The sequence below is a fragment of the Lutjanus erythropterus genome, chromosome 7 (genome assembly GCF_056507025.1).
Source record: "Lutjanus erythropterus isolate fLutEry1 chromosome 7, fLutEry1.hap2, whole genome shotgun sequence".
NCBI lineage: Eukaryota > Metazoa > Chordata > Actinopteri > Lutjaniformes > Lutjanidae > Lutjanus > Lutjanus erythropterus.
The window spans coordinates 35,270,785-35,292,554 of record NC_139323.1 but is presented as its reverse complement, the minus strand read 5'-3'; the positions used below and the strand labels follow the sequence as shown (position 1 = coordinate 35,292,554).

General features: G+C 40.2%; 1 long non-coding RNA gene across 1 annotated transcript in view; it reads right to left on the bottom strand.

The window, feature by feature from the left end:
* The window catches only part of LOC146324309 (uncharacterized), a 39,913-nt gene extending 18,883 nt beyond the window's left edge, over window positions 1-21,030 (bottom strand). Inside the window, exon 1 of the long non-coding RNA XR_014771224.1 lies at window positions 20,859-21,030. This is a non-coding gene — a long non-coding RNA (uncharacterized LOC146324309). The remainder of the gene's footprint in view (window positions 1-20,858) is intronic.
* Between the last annotated feature and the right edge of the window lie 740 nt (window positions 21,031-21,770).

Sequence of the window (21,770 nt, the reverse complement as noted above, 5' to 3'; positions counted from 1 at the left end):
TTGGTGAATTCAAAGTTAAACCTTTACAGTTTTTTCACAATTCCTGAGACAAATATCTTGAAACCTTCCACCCTTTTCTCAAAACACCAAACACAAAACCCAATGTTCAAACCACATTCGCAAAACCACTGACTCTTCTGGCAAAATCAAACAGTTTTTGTCTGTTCCCAAAATCAAGCAGTGCTTTCAGATCTCACACACACACACACACACACACACACACACACACACACACACACACACACACACACACAGCCAGTCAGTATATAAGCACTACTGAGCAGAGCACTACAGAGAAAGATTTTTGTTATTTTGCATGTGGCATTTCTGCATTGCATGGTGGTAAAGGAATAAATGTTCCCAGGAGAACTGTCTAGTGTGTGGAATCTATTTTCCCTTTTTTGACATGTAGTTCTGTCCAGCACCTAGTCTTTATTGTATGCATGATTTAGTAAACCTTTTGCAAAAAAGTATAGGCACAGCTTAGAACAGGAAAAACTCCCCTGCTGTGTCAGATCCAGTCTCGACAAGACTCTACACTTATCAGCACAGGCCAAGCCCATTGTCTGTAAGAGGTTTTCCCTGTTATAGGGGTTTAAGCATTAGAGGTTCTACTGCCATGTTGAGAAAATCTATTCTTTTGGGTTGAGGAAACTTTATATGAATCACTGGTTGATGTTAAACCATTAACTTATCCAGATTCCATTCTAGTCAGTTGGTTTAATCACAAACAAGTGAGAACCACTTTGAGTCGTTGTGTATAAATGATGAATGTTGTGTTGTAGTTGTGTTCGGCTTCTGCTGCCTGTGTGTAACATTTTACAGCACAGTGCAAAATGTGTTTGAGCAAGTAAGAATGTTTGTCTTTTTGCCAAAAGAGTGAATCATTCAATTAATGGGTTTAGGGCACAGAGAATTTGGTTCAGAGAATGTTTTAGTGTTTTAGCGATTAAGAAAAACTGTAAAACACCAAAGTCACACAATAACACAAACAAACAAAACAAACAAGGCAGGCGGTAGACCTGCAACCAAAGACACCAGCCAAAGATGTCGGGTTGCTTTAGAGAGAGCTGGAAACCTAAATTAAGTTCACAGTGCTCAAAAGAATTAGGAAATCGGTTGCCACAATTTTCTTTGAGTTCTTAAGTCAAAAGTTGGAGCTTATCAGAGCTTAAATATGCAGTTCATGTCACATGTACTGAGTGCTGTACTAAGTTAACAGAGCTGACTAATTTTAAGTATGAAAATGAATTATTTCATGTTCAGATTAATCATATTAATCAAAAATTATGAGTTTAATGAACACAAAAAAGAGAAAAGGGCAAGACAGGCATTCGACATTTTTAAGTCAACTTCTAAACAAATTCTAATATTATATCGTATCAAGATATGAAACTAGATATCGTGATAGATTTTTGATATTGTCATATCGTGTTAAAGTATCACCGTTGTCTGTTTAAATGGCTGCAATACAATAAAGTCATGTATTTCTCTGAACTTATCAAACTGTTCTAGCTGTTCTATTATTTGTCTTTAAGATAATAGGGACTGTATGTTTGATAAATGTTTGATTCTGGGCTGTGAAAACTGGGACACTATCCTCACATAAACTTACCTTCATGTGTAAAAAATGACTGTCATCTACTGGCAACCGCAAACCACTCCATTTTACTGGCTAATGGTTGAGAAGGCATCTGAGGACTCACTCAAACACGCACTAACACAGAACGTAAAACTACGCTTGCCTGTTGTCTTACCTCACTGATGACAGTCACAGCTTCTCCTGTGATGTCATAATGATGTCACAGGTTCAGAAGTTTATAAATAGACCTTGAGAAGATGATATGGACTGAGCTGGAGTCGACCCGGCTCCCTCAGATGGGACGCGTGGCGCGGACCTCCCCCACACGTTCAGAGGTGAACGAGTTGAGTTGCTGGCAATCGGCAGAGTTTCCTGCTCTGACCAAAAGTCAGCGTGCATTACCCGGCCTCAGGAAAGCTGGGCTCAACTCGTTTTGCCAAATCCTCTGTCGCTGTGGGCTAGAGGACCCCCACGGACACTCACTCCATCTTCGTAACTATGTGTGCGCGAGCGTGTGTGAGACGTGTGTCCCCAACAGACCTGACTGAAATGAAAGTTGAGACCTTTTTTTTTCATATTTTGTGCATCACAAACTCACAAAATTGTATAAAGGATATAACTTGGCCTCAGGAACACTTAGGAATCGGCTGTCAGTCAACACAGTTTGTGACTGCATCTACAAATGAAAGTTAAGATCATAAGTTTTCTGATCTGTGATCTCAATGATCACTGATGATGTCACCAGCTCTTAATTTAAGTTTCTTTCTTGACATCACAGATGATGTCACAGCTCAGACAATTTAAGCTATCATGCTTGGTTTGTGACATCATAGATGATGTCAAAGTTGGCTACTGTACGCCGTAAGTCTCTCCTGTGACCTCATAATGACTTCACTGCTGCTGAAGTTCACAAATAGAACTCGATAGACCTGGCTGCTCTGGATGGGATATGTGGTGTGGACCTCTCGTTCAAAGGCGAACAAAATGAGTCGCTGATGATCGTCAGAGTCTCTCGCTTCGATCTAAAGTCAGCATGCATTACCCAGCCGTGGGACAGCTGGGCTCAACTCTCTTTCACGCCCTCCTCTGTTGGTGTAGGCTGTAGGACCCCTGCAGATACTCAGTCCTTGCATAAAAGATATAACATGGGTTTGGAAACACTCTGGAAAATGGTTGTTGGTCAACACGGTTTGTTGTTTGCATGATAGAGTCTTAACTCTACGAAAGTCACATACATCAGCAACATCCAGAGATGCTGCTGATGTATGTGGGCCTGTGCTAATCTGAGATGGATTTTCTGACACTGGAAAAGATATCAAGATGCTTTCAGTGCGTCTTCTGCCTTTCAGAACAATGAGTGTGCTTCAAAATGCGAGCGTCGGACGCCTTTGGTGCGTTTTGGCCTTTACAAACAATGAGTCACACATTGCTCCGTTAGCTGTCAGCAGCAGTTACAGACACTTAACTAGTCAGAAAGAACTAAAAACAAACTAACTAACAAAACAGAAGACAGCACACACATTTAGAGACGTGTTCTTGCTGACGACTGTCAACAACTTTGAAGAGTCTGGAGGGTCCAGTCAGAGCCCACTCTTTCCTGTGGATCTCTGTGAGCGTGTGTGTGTTTGTGTGTGTGTGTGTGTGTGTGTGTCCATGGGCATCCTGTACGTGTGGGTGGACAGTGAGGCTGAGTTGTCATGTTGGGCAGAACATATCTGCATATTCATAACCAAGCATTTATGCATACAACGCTGCACACACACACACACACACACTCAGGTGAACGCACAAAATTTACCATTAGATGTAAACAATATGCGATAATGACGTCCTGCTGAGGAGAACAGCAGGAGGCAGGAAGGACAGCAAGAGAGACAGAGACAGCGAGAGGAAAGACACAATGGCAGACTGGAATGAGAGAGAGGAAGAGAATGAGTGGTAGGCAGGAGACTCTGTGTGGGTTGACTTTTTCTCTCTCGGGTGCTATGGTAACCTGCAGAGCTGCAGCTAATCATAGGAGGAGAGGAGAGGAGAGAGGAGAGGAGATCTGAATCTAAAATAAAGATAATAGATAGTTAAGACCCTTAAATGCTTTTAAAAGTCTTAAATATAAAGACATCAATTTTATGACCCGAGGAGCTCCTAAGATCCTTGAGTAGTGATTTATTTGCGAATCAAAATCTTTTAACAGCCTCGAATAAAAATGAAACCCCCGCTGACCTAAACTGAGGAAGAAACTTGGGATGCACAACATGGATTTCTTTCAGCTGGTACAATAACTGATATTTTCTTGCTTTTCATGGCTGATATAGATAACATAACCTATAATTTAACTTTTTTTTCATTTTATTTCATTTTTTAAATTTTTATTAAGTTTAAAAGTTTATATGAGCTGTAACTTTTATAGAGCATTTTGCCAAAGAATCCAAATGAAATACTTTGACATACTCTGTCAAATCAGGTGTTATTATAGCTAAATATCCATGCCAGAGGTCAGTCTGTCTGTTGGTCCACCAGCTTGGTCCAGATAGAAACACCTGAACAAGGATTTGATGGACTGCAATGAATTTTGATGCAAAAAACGTGAATTATGTTGATTTTGGTGAGTCCCTGACTTTTCTCTAGCACCCAACCTGGGGGTCCCGACTAGGTCGCCAAAGCTTCATGAGGGTCATGAGGGCTTCAGAGGCATTTTATCTTACATTTGCAGTTAGAAAACTAAAGAAAAGAAAAGAAAACTAAATGAAATTGCTGCTAACTTTGCCTATCAGCTGATACTGAGTACCAATCTGATACCACACCTTTCCCAGAGCTGTGGCCTCCATCACACCGTCCTGCCCCAACACACAGCAGACCCCAAGAGCTGAGAACTGTGAGCATGCCCAAACACACACACACACACACACACACACACACACACACACACACACACACACACACACACACACACACAGACTTAACAACAAGATGTGACCAGCACACACACACAGTCCTCAGCCTGGGACTACAACTGCAGACCAATTTTTGCACAATGTAAATCGCAGTTTGTAGCATTTATTTATTCAATATTTAGGAGGAGAGGAGAGAAGCCATTGGTAATTTCATTGTACCTGACAATAAATATCTTTCTGATTCTGATTCTCAGTTGACATATATAATAAAACTTATTTATGTATATGTCCATATTAAGAAATGCATACAGAAAAAGAATGCCAAAGAACATGACTTCGACATCCTGGGGGAGAAATACAGGTTGTTGCTGAGGAGTAGCAGGGTCCCATTTCAGGATTGATTAATTATGTGGTAGCAGATCAGTGCAGAAGTCTACAATGACATGTTGCTTGTAGTTTCCTTTATGCACAAACATACACAAATGACTATATACAAACCGGAAGGTAATGAGAGTTGTTTTTGGGTTTTGGACCAAATTTTGTCGGCATCGGACCTCGACGGGCTCAACTCTTCAGGCACGATTAAAGCGCTTAAAACAATTTGACCGTATTGCGTACCGAGGTAATCCAAAAGTAAAATAGTAATTAAATTATGTTATTTTAATGCAGTGATACTTAGATTAGGTCACGGACATTTTAACAGCTAATTAGTAACTATCTCAATATACGTTTTTAAATTAACCCTGTTGATATAGCAATATGGTAAACATGCTTAACATCAGCATGTTAGCATTTAGCTGAAAGCAACACGGTGTCTCAGTATCATCGTAAAAATAAACCTAAATGGGATGAACATGAAACAAACATCTGACAACATGACTTAACATGATTTACCACAATGATCAAATATGTGATCTGTCATTCTGCTGTTTCTCCATTTTATCTCTAAACTTCAGTCATTATCAGTGTTTTCCTTTTTTTTGTTGGCAGATGATATTAGAGGCAGAGGCACAGACATGTCAGGTGGATTTCCACCCCTGCCGCTATATTTTTAGATCTTCAATGAAGTGTTTTGATGGCTTGTCCTCATCTAAAATCTATTGGTTCTTAACAGACAACGTTTGATTGTCTCCGCTGTCAATGGAGGAAGAAATGACCATTTAACTGATCATAATCACAGGCAAAAAAAAAAACAGCTTTGTAAGCTTATTAGCCATGCCACAAAAGTAACTGAACAGGCCAGGTATATCTTTTGGCTTTTTTTTTTATTTTAATGGATTTTTGCTGCGAGGTAGAGGAGGACATTTTTGAAATTTTATGCCAACCCTAAGTGTTCAAAATTGTAATCTCAAATGGTAAAATATCTGCCAATATATATCATGTTTTGTTCTCTGTGCTTTTGTTTTAAAGTTTTTGTCTCTGTGTTTTTTTTGTTGTATGCCTATTTTGCTTTGTATCTTTGTGGTTGTTTTATGTCTCTTTGTGGTTTGTCCCTTGGGTCAGTTTTTGTCTCTTTGTGTTTTTGTCGTATGCTTTCTTTGATTTAAATCTTTGTGGTTGTTTTATGTCTCTTTGTGGTTTGTCTCTTTGTGGTCAGTTTTTGTCTCTTTGTGTTTTTGTCGTATGCTTTCTTTGATTTAAATCTTTGTGGTTGTTTAATGTCTCTCTGTGGTTTGTCTCTTTGTGGTTGTTTTATGTCTCTTTGTGGTTTGTCCCTTGGGTCAGTGTTTGTCTCTTTGTGTTTTTGTTTTTATGTTCCCTATGGTTTGTCTTTTTTTCGGTTGTTTTATGTCTCTCCATGGTTTGTCTCTCTGTGGTACATTTTTGTCTCTTTGTGGCCATCTTGTGTCCCTTTGTTGTTGTGTTGTGCCTCTTTGTGGTCACCTTTGTCTCTTTGTTGGTGTTTTTTGTCTTTCTGGGGTTGTCTTCTGTTTTTTTTTTTTTTTTTGTGATTGTTATGTGTCTCTTTAAGGTTGATTTCTGTCTCCTTTTGGTTGTTGTTCTCTTTGTGGTTTGTCTCTGTCCGGCGTGTCACACTGCAGTGGTTTTGTGTCTCTGTAGTGGTGGTGGTGGTAAAAGCCTCCCTGCACTTGTAAACTTTTACTTCCTTCGTATCTCACAGATTTATGTTGCGACGCACCACAAGCTACAACAGTAAAATGCTGCTTGCACACTGATGCTTCAGTATTAACAATCTAATAATGGTATGCATCATAATAATACATCAGTTGTTGGGGACATTTTTCTGAGTAATGACTACAATTACATTTGACACTTCCAGTAAATTTAGCTGATAACACGATGCAGTTTAAATTGAATAGGATTTCGAATGCAGGACTTTTAATTTAACTTAACCGAGTGTTTTTACATGAATCTTTCCCTAAAGGATCGTAATAATTCTTCCACCACTGGAGATAATGGGAGCAACTGGTCCCAAAGTGGTTGTAGTGGAGGACAAAGTGAAAATTTGCTCCAAAGACAGAAAAAAAAGAGAAAGGATGGAAGAATCTGTGACAGCCAGATTTGACTGTAGGCCAAAATTATTTCACATATGTGAGATTTATTGCGTTTAAATCAGAGGTGGTGTTTAAAATAAATGACTTTACACACAAAAAAACATCAAAAACGCATGAATTCCCAGTCCAATATAAATGTACTCATTCCTTATTCTGGACACAAACCCAGTGGTTATCTAAAGCTGCAGGATAATCAGAGACATTGATTACGGGCTGCTGTTAGTTTATCACAGATTAACACGGCCTCGTGTTGTGCAATAATGGAAACAGTTCAAAGCTCATCATTTGTGTGAGTCACCCTCTCAAAGTCTCTTTACTGTAGATGTGCCATCACGCTGTTTTCCTGATTGAACTGAATATCTTTAAATGTTGCCATTAATATGTCACAAGAAATCAAAATGGAAACCCGGTGAGCTTTGTTTCTCTCAGTCTTTCTTTCCTCCTCCTTTGTCTCTCGCTCTCTCTCTCTCTCTCTCTTCCCCCCTCTCTGCTCATTTCTCACTGTTTCAAAATCCTACCCAGAATGATGCAACCATACAGTAACTATACAGACAGACGAGCAAACATACACACACATACAGTGACACACACGCACAGTCCATCTGGAACCACGCCACTCAGGAAATATTTCATCCACACTTAAGAGTTCAGTCACACAAAGAAAAAACACCTCAGTTCTGTTTCTGTCTGTCTGTCTGTCTTGTATGTCTGTTTTTTAACCTGTCTGTCTGTCTGTCTGTATATGTAGGTCAGGGTGCCCCAGTTGTAACTGGACCTACTTTAATTTGATTGGTTTACAGATGTTTTCTGTTATTTTGGCTGATTAGACCTCTCTCGAGGATATACCTATGCTGGCAGTTTGTTTCTCCATAAATGTAAAACAACCATAAATCTGTATGTTTGATGCAACAGCAGTTTCTGCCTTTGATCATCATTACATTCAAATAACAGATCATCTGTTTCTCTTTATGAAGTCCAGAAATTCATTTATCAGTGCTTACTGTTGTTTGTTTTGGAATCCAAAAAATATTTTAACCTGTTTCTCAAGTCCTTCTCTATCCAAATCCAAACAAAGAGGCTGTAAGGCTGACGGGGTAATGTGGGAAACTGATGACCACAAGGGACTGAGCATCATTTAAAGGGATAGTTTGGATTTTTGAAAGTCAGGTTGTGATTGTATGGTGCTTAGTTAGTCAGTAGATGGTGGTCAACAGCTCCAGTATGAAGAGGCACGGAGGAACAAACATATTTTTGCCACTTGGAAAGGCCCACCTAAAAAAATCAATTTAAAGGTACACTATATTTAGAATGTTTTTACCGCTTTACCTTGCCATCAGACAGCCTTTTTCAATGGGAAACAGAAGTTTTGCTTTCTCTAAACCAACAAAACTCAATAGACAAAATTTGTCATTTTACCTCACACAACACAGGAGTCACAGGTCTACTGCTGTTGACTTCAGTGTTTTAAAAGGTTAACTCTGATTCACCAAAGTCACACAATGCCGCAAACAAACAAAGAGATCAAAGCAGTGATAAAAAGGCAAATCCCGTGGTCTGAGGGTTAAAATGACTGATTTCGCCAATGAAGTCTGGTTGATCAGGAGGGAGCAAATATTTGGCTTATATAAAGTCAGTTTCCTGGCAGAAAGGTCTGTCTGATGGAAAGGTGAAGCAGTGGAAAACAGTAGATAACACACAGACTGTGAATATGTACCTCATTTAATCTTACATCAAACAATCCAAACCATCCCTTTAAAGTACGTACAATATATAGTCCTGCTATGGTGCATTATCATGTAATCTTATAATTTGGCCCTGTCTTAAAATTTTGTTGTTTGTTTTAAAATGTTGTAAAATTTGTATTATTTTAACTTGTATTGAGCTCACATGGTGCATACGAGTCTGTAGCCCACAAATACATGATCCAGAACAGGGAGAACTGTTTGCGAGACTGTTTGAGAATCCTTAAAGACTCTTCTGCCCACTTGAATAAACTTCATTTCCTAATTCAAACAAAGATGGCAGCTTGAAGTGCGTCTTTACCCAGATAGGATGTTTTCACAGCAGACATTTACACTTGTCACAATAAAAGCACTGGTGTTTATTAACAATGGCTCAGCTCTATGTAAATCACCTGTTAAACCATGAGCCTAAAACTGAGGCAGCTGAATGGATCATTAAATGTATTATTTACACGTGTTTTCCATACCGTGACATGTTGAATGTCAACAGGCCAACTGTACGAACCGGCTAGTTTGATTTGTACAGAAACACACAGTCCTTAGAGGAGGTCTAATCAGCCGAGGTGTGTAGAGACTTCAGTCAAGTTGTCCTCAGCAGCGGAGTCACACCCTCCTCCCTCTGAGTCCTTCACTCAACTTTCAATCAGAGTGAAACCTTCTCACAGGTTCTTATCAAAAACCGTCAGTTCCCAAACTGTCACTTTTCCAAGAAAGAAGGAAGTGACAGTATGGTTCACCCCTGAAATTACTGGGGATTTATGTTGTGCAATGTGACTGAAGATGTTTGATGGTTGTTGAAATCATGATTTTTATTTGTAGATCTGTGAGACCGTATCAGCTGTTCAAGTCATATAAGATGTGTAATATTGGACATGTGAACATAATCTTGAGTCAGGACTAATTTGGACATTTTTGTAAACAGAGCTGAATCACTATCATATCCCCATTACGTATAAAACTGCTTGTGTTCTTTCTTTATCTTTTGCTGATGTTGTCAATATGGACGTTAATATGCAGATCAGTGGTGAGTACAGTACAGAAAATTTATACTCACGTAAAAATACAATTTCTCCAATTAAAAGGGACCTAAGTAAACGTGAAAATTAATATTTAAGAAACCTAAAACTATAAAAAGTATCTGGTCAAATTGCTCAAAATACAAATTACTTTTCATTTAATATTTTTTTAGAATGTACTGCAATAATGAAAGTAAAGTTAACAGTAAAGGCAAACGGACCACTAACTACAAGATAAGTTCATGTCAGTCACGTCAAAGATGGATGTTACTACGGATGCGCCGATATTGATATCGGTCCGATACTGTCCTCACGTACTCGTAAAACTACTCAAATACGCCACACCTCGTCACGAAAAGTAGCCGCTCGACACAAGTAAACACGTAATGTTAAAGAACCGTCATGATGCAGAGTTCAAGACGTTTGATGATGCTTACCGTCTGTTTCTGGACACGTCATCATCAGCGAGAGACTCGCTGTCCTCAACATCCAGTGAGGACAGCGAGTGATTTTGGAAACTGTCCGTAAAATCCCATGCAAGTCCATGAAAAACTGAAATAAATGCAGAGTGCAGCTGTAGACCGCAGCCAGCCGGTGTCCAGTCAGTCCTGGCGGGTGGAAACTAGTTGAATGTCTCCGAAGACGAAGAAAAAACACCGCCGCCACCGTCTGTAAGCCCGTTTTCTTCATAATAAACTGCTACAACTTCTCTTTGTGCACATATTCTTCATTAAAACAGGCTGACAGCACAGGACACGCAACTTCTGTCTGGGATTCACAGCAGGGTCAACAAAACTGATGCACACATGGCACCACACTCATACCTGTCCCCCCCCAAACAGGTAGGAACTAATTAGCTCTTAGACGAGAGGGACATGAAGAAGAAACTTAAATACTATACATGTAAATGTGAAATTAAAAAACTAGTTAAAGTGCTGTAAATGATAATGAAATAATTATCATATATAACACAATTTATCATAGTAAACTTAATTCTGCATGTCCATAACAATGTGAAATATATCACATACACAGTAAACTGCGCAGCTTAATAAGAACACAAAATCAGTAAAATAACTGAAAATTAAAGACTTAATGCAACTTAATGCAGATTCTTTTTCATCACTCCGGTTTAATATAAACATTTATTTGGCTCTATTTCTGTTTTTTATTCATAGTAATTCAGAATTCTTAAAAATACCAATACTATTTCAGTTCCTTGATATCATTTTGGACAATAAAGTTTATTGTTAAACTGTAAAATATCCTGCCTCCATTACATATCTTTATCACCTCTGAGGGATCAGTGCAAAAAAAAAACAAAAAAGTGTGTTTATGCATTTTCTAATTTTTTTTTATTTTTTATAACTATTTCTGGTATTGGCATTGGCCCCAAGACTCCAGTATCAGTCGGGCCTTACTTCAGTGTGCTTGCAGGGATTAGATGAAGAGTTTTTCAAAGTGGAGATCTCAGTGTTTTCCAGGAGGCACAGCAAACTCTTCATCATGTAACTGTTGTATTTTTTAGATTGTCGTATTTGCTCGTTCTTTTGCTCGTGTTCTTTACTTGAAGGTTGTTATTAGCCATCCCTGGGGCAGATTAAATCAAACCGAATCAAAATGTGCACAACTTGAACCAGAAAACAGAAAAAAAAAGGTACTGAGTCCGTTTTAGTCTCAATTAACAGCAGCATTTCAACATCAGCACTCTTCTTTCTCAAACAGATGCATCACCTCAAACTCTGCTAAGTAGTCCAAACATCACAAACTGCTTCAGACTCCACTGACAGGTCAGCGTGTCACCGGTACATCCCGTTAGAAAACAAGCTCCTTCAACAAGAAAATGTTGCCAAGCAACAAATACAGTTTGCAGCCTCCAAGCTGAGTCCTGGGTGGTATTTCTCAGCAACTGCATCTTTTGGTAGGATGTTAAAACTGAACCCAACAGAGCTGCATGAGCGTGATACAGTTGCGGCCACAGGGGTGTCGCCGCCGGGTAACCTTGAAACCAGACAGGACAATCATCTGGATATGAATATGTCCAGACAATAACACCAGCTGGACACATGTCCTCCACATTGTCCAGAGGGAGATCTGTCTGCTGAGACAGAGTCCATGAAACTACACCACAGAATGGAAGGGCTTCCATATTGGAACCACACGTCTCTCGAACCTCTTTAACTCAAGACGTAAAGTAGTTCCTGTGTCTGTTTGCTCTAACATTGAGTCTTTTTTTTCTCTGGCTGGACCACCATCACATATAGATATTGTAGATGTCTTGTGCATCATTTGAGACACGTGTAGATGGATAAAATGATGCACAAGCAACTCCCCATAATGCACTTTCTGTTACACAGTGTCAGCGTCATCCAACACCAGTAACACCGCTAATATGATTCAGTCAGTTCTGCAGTTTTATTAGTCCAAAGCCACTTTATCACCTGTGGTTCTCAAACACTTTTTGGCAAACAACTGCACTGGCCACAGACGCACATACACACACACACACACATCTGCGTAAAACTGGTGTTATCGATAGATTCCATGAACAGGATAAAGAGAAGACACATGATCTACAACAAGACGGAGCAGCTGGCATTGTCGTTGAACAACGGTAAACTTTCAGTTCTTCATGCTAATGTTAGCCAGCAGCAGACTGCTGTTCACAGACTGACAGTTAAAATCTCACATCCTGTTCTGGTTGAAGAATAAACAACCTGTGTTAATGCATCTCCTCAAATATTTTCTCATTCAGATTAATTTAACTTCTGCGTCTGTTTTTCTCACTGCAAAACCTCACTAAAGCGAACTGTTGCACCGTGTCTGTTTCCACAAGATCACGTGAAATCACATTTTCTATGAGATCTCTATGTGAGTGATCTTTGTGCGCCTCTACACAACAGCGGCAGAGATGTAAATATTGCGGCACCAAGAAGAAGAAGAATCTAACGTGTGATGGATCAGCTTTTTTCTATCGATCATATTGATGCCTGTATCAATAGGCCTGCTCAAATCAAGACTTTGAGGATCAATCTGCCCACTCTTAATGGACAAATCATCACATTTTAAGCTGATATGGCAAACTTGTTAGCAAACAGCTGATTATTTACACACCCTGTATTTACGGAGCAACATGATCATTTATTTAAAGACATATTTCTTTCCACCTGATGAATCTAAGCCCAGTATTCACTCTTTTACCTCTGTGTCTGGTCTCGTCAAGTCCTGAGGGAAAAAATCTTTCAGGGTTGCACTTTGTTCACCAGCTAGTTTCTAACTGTGTCTGTTTGGTGCTGAGCAGGAGTCAGTGGGCTTCTAGAGATTTATAGCAAGTTTAAGCTCATTGTTGAGCTGCCTGGTGTTTTGTCGATCAAGATGTGCTACTTAGCAAGTTTCTGGGTAGAGGGTTAGGGTTACTCTGCTATTGATTGGCGCTACAGTAGCATTTTTCGACAAGGGAGCATGAATCATCAGAACACCGCCCACAACTTCGCTGTTCTGGTTCTCTCTCATTGCTCTCACAGTTCTCAGACGCAGCAGGTAGCTGTTTTCAGGGGGAAAAAAAAAAATCTAAAAACACAGTGTTCACTACCTGTTCACCATCAAACATCAGAAACAAACAGCACATGGAAGAAGCTTCAAGACTTTCTGCCAGCCTTTCTAAAACCGAAAACACAACTGAGCCGTTAGCAGCTAAACAAGCAGACATTTCCTTTCTGGAGTTGGTAGAAACCAAAAACAGATTGAAGGGAGTGGACAGTGGACTAATTCGGCCAGAAGCACGACTCCAAATGAAGCAGCAAAAATCATTTGTTGCAGGTTCAGTTAAGCTTAGCATAGCATAAGACAGGCTAGCTGTTTTCCCCTGCTTCCGGTCTTTATGATAAACTAAACTAAGCTAAACTAAGTTAATCCTGTCCTGGCTGAAGCATGCAGCATGCAGACAGGCCTGGTTCCAGAACAAAGTGACTGAAGGTGCATCTGAAATTAGCAGGGGTGCACGAATATCTTCATCGCAACACCAAGAAAAAACAGTGTAGGTGTCACAGGTCCGATTATGCTGCAACACAGCTGGAAAAAAGCTGTAAATGGTGCAGCCTGTCATTCCTGTTGCTGTTCCGCAACAGTTCGCTTTATGAGTCAGAACAGCACCACTTTATGTTAAAGGGACATTTCACCCCCGAATCAAAAATGCATATTTTCCCCCTGGTCTGTAGTTCTATTTATCCATCTAGATTTTATGTTGCAGTGTTTTGGAGATATTGACCATAAAGATGTCTGTCTTCTCTCCAATATAATGAGACTAAGTGGTATTCAGCATGTGGCACTCAAAGCACCAAAAAAATAAAGAAAAAAATCATGACCCGGTTACTCAAGATAATCCCTAGACCTTTCTTTTCTACTAGAAAGAAAGTAGTTCCTTTTTTTGGAAGGAGACACTGGTTTTGAATTTTTCAAATTAATTTCTTTAGTGCCTTGAGCACCACAAGGTGAGGGTCATTTAGTCCCACACAGCAAAAAAATCTAGGTGGATAAATAGTGCTAAGGGTCAGGGGGAAAAAAATGTGTTTTTGATTTTGGTATGAAGTGTCCCTAAAAATCTGCAGTCTCTGAGAAGTGCTGCTCCATGTCATAACCTCCACAACTTTCTCTTTAGCAAAAGTAGCTCATGTTTTGTCCTTGAAACACATCACAGTACAAATGCTGTGGTGTAACATTAATTATTAAACTATGTGAGCATGAAAGAGGTGAGATACATTAGGATTACTGCTAAAACAGCGTCAGTCCAATGTAATCTCAGGTGGATCTTCCTGCTGCACATTTCTCCCTCATGCACCTGCGCCAGTGTCAGAGTCAGAGCCAGGTCACCAACAGGAAGCCACCAATCACTTTACTTTCTTTATATATTTTTTTAATTTCTGTTGCCATTATAACTACCTGATGCTCTCTGCTGAGGTAAAGCTTCCTTTTTGCTGAGCTGTCCTCAGGCCTCAGCTGTGATGTGACTGTCTGAGGGGATATTTAATAATCACCACACCTGCTGATCCATATTCACCTTCACCCAACCATACGTTGCGCTGCTGAACCAAAACAGAAGATGTGTGTGGAGACCGCCTGTGCACCCTGAATATATTCCCAGACGGAGGCGTAGATGGCCAGCTGCCGACACCACGGATGTATGACCACCATGCGCTTGGCATTTATTATTCAAATTTCAACTCAGGGTGCAAAATGCTAAACTGAGGGTGCAATGCATGCTTTTGCACCCTTGTCGAACCGGGGGTGAGTGCCGGCATCAAAGTTGTATCTAAGCATTGGCACAAATGGATTAGGCATGCAGTGGTGATGGCTAAGGTTTGGCTAAACTAGTGGATTGGAGATGCATTATGTCAGTACATGCGCTAATAAGTACAAATGTGTGTGTGGGTGTATTCATGTGTGTATTGTGAATAAGGCAGCATTCTTTTTTATTATGTAATGATTATTGGACAGACATCACTTCAGAGACATCAAATATTGTCATTTTAAGTGCACCATTAATATGATGGTTCAATTTTAAAATTTTTAAACCTACTTTTAAAACAACCCATTTTGCAATAGAATTTTGGATTAATTACAGTTTTGCACCTCGTGTTGACACATTGCCGCTGACAAACTGTCGCTGTCATCCTGTGATCTATCAGGCCGCGCCGAAACATGATTGATTTCAACAAAACCTTAACCAGCCAGGAGAGATCTGAGGCTTTCCGGGAGTCAATCACAGGACCGCTGATGTTCCCGTATACTTGGAAGAGTCTCTCATCTGTGGGACACCCCGGTGAATCCGTGGGTTAAGGTGAATATCGTGTACTTGTGATGTTGTGGGCTCAAATCTGGCTCCGTTTCCCTCTCTGTCATTTTCCCTGCCACTGCTCTGCATACTGCCTAATGAAGCAGAAACGAATCCCAGAGCTTTATATCTGCAGTAGACGGAGCTGTGAAGATGAGATGTTTCCTCCTACGCAGGCAGGCAGACAGGCAGTAGCTCCAGAGACCCGAACACCTCCAACTGCAGCTACTGTAATGCTATGGAATATGCGATTGACTCTCACTGATAGCAAACTGGAATCCTGCAGCCTCCATCTCAGCTGTTAGATGACAGATTAATTCTGTAGATTTATATCTGCAGTTACATCACTCAAACCTGCAGTGTAAGTAATCAGCAATACAGTAAGTAATAGAGTACAGCCTCATAAAAATATTTGGCTCTGACTGGTCACAGATCTCTTCAGATCACCTATGACGAATCAAAAAAAGCTGTTAGGCTGCCATGTTAGTCAGTCCTCTTCCAGTTGACAAGATGGAGCAGAGTTTTATGAGCAGAGTGAGTCAGTTAACATCAAGATGGTTGGTGTACAAAAATGTCTCCATTCAGGAGGAGGAGTGTGCATCAAACATCCTCCTTAAAAATGTATTAAGTTCCAGATATTGACTATATAATATATGAGACTTTTGAGGATTTTGATGATATGATCATCTTATTTTTTTGTGCTTATACTTTTGTTTTAATCCAGCTTAAGTTAAAGTCTTGTTTAACCCAACTGATTAAAAGTGTTTAAGTGTAAAAGTCATTGTACACTCAGAGCTGTAACCTGGATTTTAGAAGTGAGGTTTTGATTTCAGCTTCCCCTGAGACATTTCTGTCATTTCTGTCCTTTCATTTTATGGATTTTTTGCCTTAAAATCTGTCCGATTTAGTCCCAAAACGATCAGAATCCACTAAAAATATCCCCCAGCATGTTTATTTGTGTCATTAACTGCTTTATATGCAACATTTTCCTAAAAAAAACAATAAAAAAGCAATCTATAGCTTTGCATAAACAGTGTAGAAGTGTATGTTATAAGTACATGTAAGGGACTGCTTCTGCCTCTGTTTCCTTATTTTCTCATAATTTTTGCAGTATTTGGGACAATTTAACAACCCAAAACTTTGGTACTTCCAGAGCTCAGATAAATCCTGCTGATTCTAGCTTCAAGTTTAGTTCTTGTTTGACTCAAATGATTACAAATGTTTTAAGTTTTAGTAAAGTCAGGGTTGTATCCTGGATTTGAGAAATACCGAGGTCTTGATTTCAACTTCCCCTTCCTCTAGACATTTTTGGCTAACCACTAACCAAACTAGTAAAATATATGTCGTAATTGTATCTCCCTACATAATGTTGCTTCACAGCCTGCTACACTGCCAGATAATTCTGGTGGATACTAAATCCCTCATATAGTTATTTATATCATTTTTTGCCTTAAAAACTGTCAAATCCAGTCAAAGACTCAGACTCAGACAAAAATATCTCCAACGTATAATAATTTGTGTCATCAAAGGCACTGCGTGCCGTGCAAAAATTACTTCTGGTGCTTAGTTTTAGTTTTTGTTGTGGGCTAATCTATTTTTATAGAAATGAGTTTCTTCTAACGTTACTTAAAATAATGATTGGCATGTCTTTGTTTTAACAAACACTGGTTAGACTGTGCTCTGAAAATCTGAGCAGGATCAATTCAGTTGGTAAACTACATGCTTCACTCATTAAAATGAACCGTGTGGTTTGTTAAATTAAATTAAATACATATTTTTCTCTGTGCTGTTGCGCTATTCATGAACTACTTTCTTTGTACCATAGAAAGAAACTAGTTTCTATGAAACTGCTCACAGCAAGGTCTGTGGATTGTCTTGAGTAACCGGGTCATGATTTCTATTATGGAGACATTGCTGTTGAGTTTTTCAAATGTATTTTTGGTGCTTTTGGCACCTCAAACCGAGTGTCATTTTTCATTATATTCATAAGAAGGCAGACATTGTTACAGCTGATATCCTCAAAATACGACAACTCACAACAAAACAATCTGGATGAATAAACATACAATATGTAAGTTCTGCCACCAGGGGTCTCTCTCACATTAAAACAACAAAAGACAAAGTTTGATGACATCTGAAGTATTGTGGGATCATGAGAGCTGTTTTACATGAAATACTAACATTGAACCCTGTACATTCAGTGAGTCAAACTAAGCATATTATAGCTATGAAATACCAATTATAATTTCAAATTGCTTGTTTCATCCAACAACAGTCTTCTGATGTGTTTGTTAATTTGCTCTTATAAACACACACACACACAAAAAACACAAAGAAAATATGAAATTATTCATTTAAAGGTGTAATATATGACATTTAGCTAAAAACTAATGTATAGACCCGGAAACATGGCTGCATATTATTGCTATTGCTATGGCTGTGCATGCATCGCCTATGATAGAGCGGAGGTGAGCAGATAAGGGCCATGCTACGGCTGGGAATTAAGGCTTCTCCTGGATAATGCTGAAAAGGACAAAACGGCACTCAGAATGGCCAAGCGACAAGAAGCCAGAGACTGGAGAAACCTGCTACACAACATCACCAAACACCGCGGATCAGGCCGGATCGCGTTCCAAGCCGACGAGACACAACACACAAAACTCCAGCAGGACAAGAGGAGGAGTGTTTCCCAGATGTTGAACTTTTAATGTGAATATGTCAACCATATTATCATTACTATCTTGTTGCTGCTGTTCACATTCAGTCTGATGCAAATTTAAAAGAATACACTACAGAATTATGTATACAATTATTAACAATATTTTGTTTTATATTTCATCCTATTCCATTATTAATTTAATTATATCTGTTGTTTTTTGTGTGTGGCATGAAGGAACCACAACTCTGATTTTGTTGTACAACGCTGTGTTGTACAATGACAATAAATTATCTTGATTCATGACTGATTAATTTAACATTTGTTCTTCTTTGAAATTTCCCAAGATGGCAATTTGAATCACTCACCAGGGCCCATTCTCCACATAACACACTGTTGGAGGGCCCGCTCTCTCTCTCACCCACCCACTCCTCCTCAGAAATTACCTGAGATCCCAGTTCCACAAAACCCAACGGGAGGACAAAAAACATTCTGCAAAAAAGACTTCCTGACGATGAAAGTTTTCACACCTGATCTAAAACAGCCATAAAGCGTTTGAGGCATCCTCAGGTGGTCGGGCAGAACATTTTCGGCATGAGTGCAGCCGAGCAGAAAGCCAAGTCCCCCGATTGTGCGCAGCCGAGTCCTGAGGGCGCGGAGGAGCCGGCTGTCGCCTGACCCCGAGGTTACTAATGGACGTTTCAGGGAATCCTGGTGGCACAGAGGGCTGGCACGAATGCCATGCACTTAGAGCAAATTGAACCCAATGCATGACCTGTTTCTGATTGTCGCTTTTTTTGTGATCTTGCTAAATTGTAACAAGACACGAGGGATCAAGAGTTTTTACACCTGCCCACTTGTTAACTCACACATCTGCCCACACCAGTGAAGCACTGAGGCTACACAGACACACATACATACAGATGCATGGATTCCTCCACACAAAAGTAGAGTTCAGACTATCCGAGTACCACCTTACAGTTACACTACCCATGACTGATAAATGATTTATAAGTGGTTTATGATTAGGTCTTTAATAAAGTTGTAAGCACTTTTCATGGTCAAGTTTTTGATCCTGTATGAATCATGCCACCAATTACACATATGTTGTTTATCATTTTAAAACATGATTTTACAGACTGTACATCATCAACACCAATCTCGCTGTTGATTGTCTTACCTGAAGTGTTTTACCAGCGACTCCTGGTGCTCTTATCAGCCACGAAGAGAAAGAACGAGTAAGACCTGCTGTTATGTGACTACATCCTGGTACGTCAGCACACAAGTTAGCTTTTGGAGGGCTAATGTCATGTCATCACTTACAGAACCTCTGGGTGTGTAGTCTATCTCATTAATCTTCACAGTCTTATACTTTGACACTTTTATGACAAAATATGACTTCCTTGAATTGTACATTTTAAATGGACAAACATTATTTGTGTGATTCATGGCACAATTCAAGCAGTAGTTTGGTAGTTTATGTCTCTTGCCATAGTTTTTTTTCCAAAGTTAGGCCCCGTGTTAGTCCACCAGCAGGGGTGTCATTTTGCTTCTCTATTTCGGCTTTGATTTCTCCACGTCTGAGCAGCCAGGGGGCATTCTGGGTGAGTATTTCTGTTACCTAACGCTATGTTTTGGACAAAAAAACAACAACTGTCAGGTGGGAACTTGTGGGTTGGGGCGAGGGGGCAAACACGACTGTGCATGTTCAGTGGGCCGTATAACCAGGAAGTAAACCCAGAAGCTAGAAAACTTTTTTGGCTTATGCGCCAGTCGAGCAACTCTCATTGGACTGAATGGGCGCCATCTTGGCATCCTGTAGCTCATTGTACTACATCTATACAGAGAGCAGAAAAACTCAGTTTTCTTGGTCAATATATCACACACTGACTGGACATCCACATGAAAAGTGCTCAAGTTTCCCTTTAACAGAAAAGATAAATGTTTGCTCACTATTTGGCAAGCAACAGGTCACTGTTGCTGTTTTTGTCAAATGAGCAGTAACAGCTTATTAATGATTTTTGAAGTGTTTAAAACATAATTATAAGCCATTTTTAAATCATTTATGAGGATAGTTTTATTGTAAAGTGGTACCAAATAAAGTCAGGCTTTTCTAAATGATTGTAGCAGTGAAGGATTTCTGGACAAGTGGGACATTATGATGCTGCACAGCCTGATTCAGGAGTATAGTTGGAGCGTTATGTAATTAATACTCCTCCTCCTATGCAGATACAGTAGACAAGCCTCAAAATCGTGGCCTCAGCTGTAACAGTAGCCCTGAAATGACTGACACAGCTCATATGGACAGTGTCATTTTAATCACTCTGCCTCCTATAGTCCCATATAGAGCAGCAGCAGCAAGAGCAGCAGCAGCAGCAGCAGCAGCAGCAGCTCTTGACTCAGCTAAAGCCTTTGCATAACTGATACTGTAAAACAGGCTTCATACAGTAACACCAACAGCCACGCAGCATGCAGAGAATCTGTCTCACCCACACACACTGAGAACATACAGCTCCAAACCAGCCTGCCATTTACCTGCTGTCCCATAATTCACAGTGCTGGCACGGACAGGTGACTGGTAAAGCCAAGACAGACAGAGAAAAGTGATGTGGGGGCTTCTCTTACCAACAAATCCCCCCTTTTTCTTCAGGAATCCTTCCTTCCCTCTCCCTTCAGCCGGCTTCTTCCAGCGCTCCAGCCTTCATCTTCCCAATAAAGAGAGCAGGAGGAAGAGGAGGAGGAGGATGAAGCACTTTAAATCATCAGCAGCATCCCTCTTGCTCCTGTGTTTTCTCTCCGGCTCTCCTCTCTTCTTCCAGATTTCTCCACAGTCTCCGGGGGGGAAGCTTGAGCATCAGTGATACACCGCCGCCGCGCGCTCCGCTGCAGGAGGCTGGACGTCAATCACGCAGGTAGCCTAGGCAACCGCTGGGCCCGCCCCCCCAGCCGACGCTGATTGGTCGGCGGACCGGGAAGCAGAAGTCGCACGTCCTCCTCTCAGATCCACAGATGGTACACGGAGAGCTGTGGTGGGATCATGTACAGAGCCAAACAAACAGTAGTGGATTGCGGTACTTGTGAACTCTCTCTCTCTCTGACTTCAGAGCCTACCGCTTTATTTTACAGTTGCTTAGCAACAGACTAGCATGTGTGTTTGTGTGTGTGTGTGTGTGTGTGTTTTGTGTGTATGTGTGTGTATATGTTGCCGAGCAGGAGGAGAGATGTGGGAGAGAGAAAGGAGTTCAAGTCCTCATCTCTCTCTGTGTTTCTCTGTCAGAGCAGAGGTGTGGATGGATGTTGAATATTTCAGCTGTGAGCAGCAGCAGCAGTCTGTCTCAGTATTGTGGAGGCTGTTGTTGCTTCAGATCAACCTTCTGCAGGACTTTAAATAAGACTGGGCTGCACCACAAAGGATTCAGTTTTAAACCAGATTATACCATGGTTTAACTTTATATTGTGTCGTCTTATACATTAAAACCAGCTTAAAATTAAGAGAGACTAAATTAAACCTCTATTTAAACAATTTATTTGTAACTC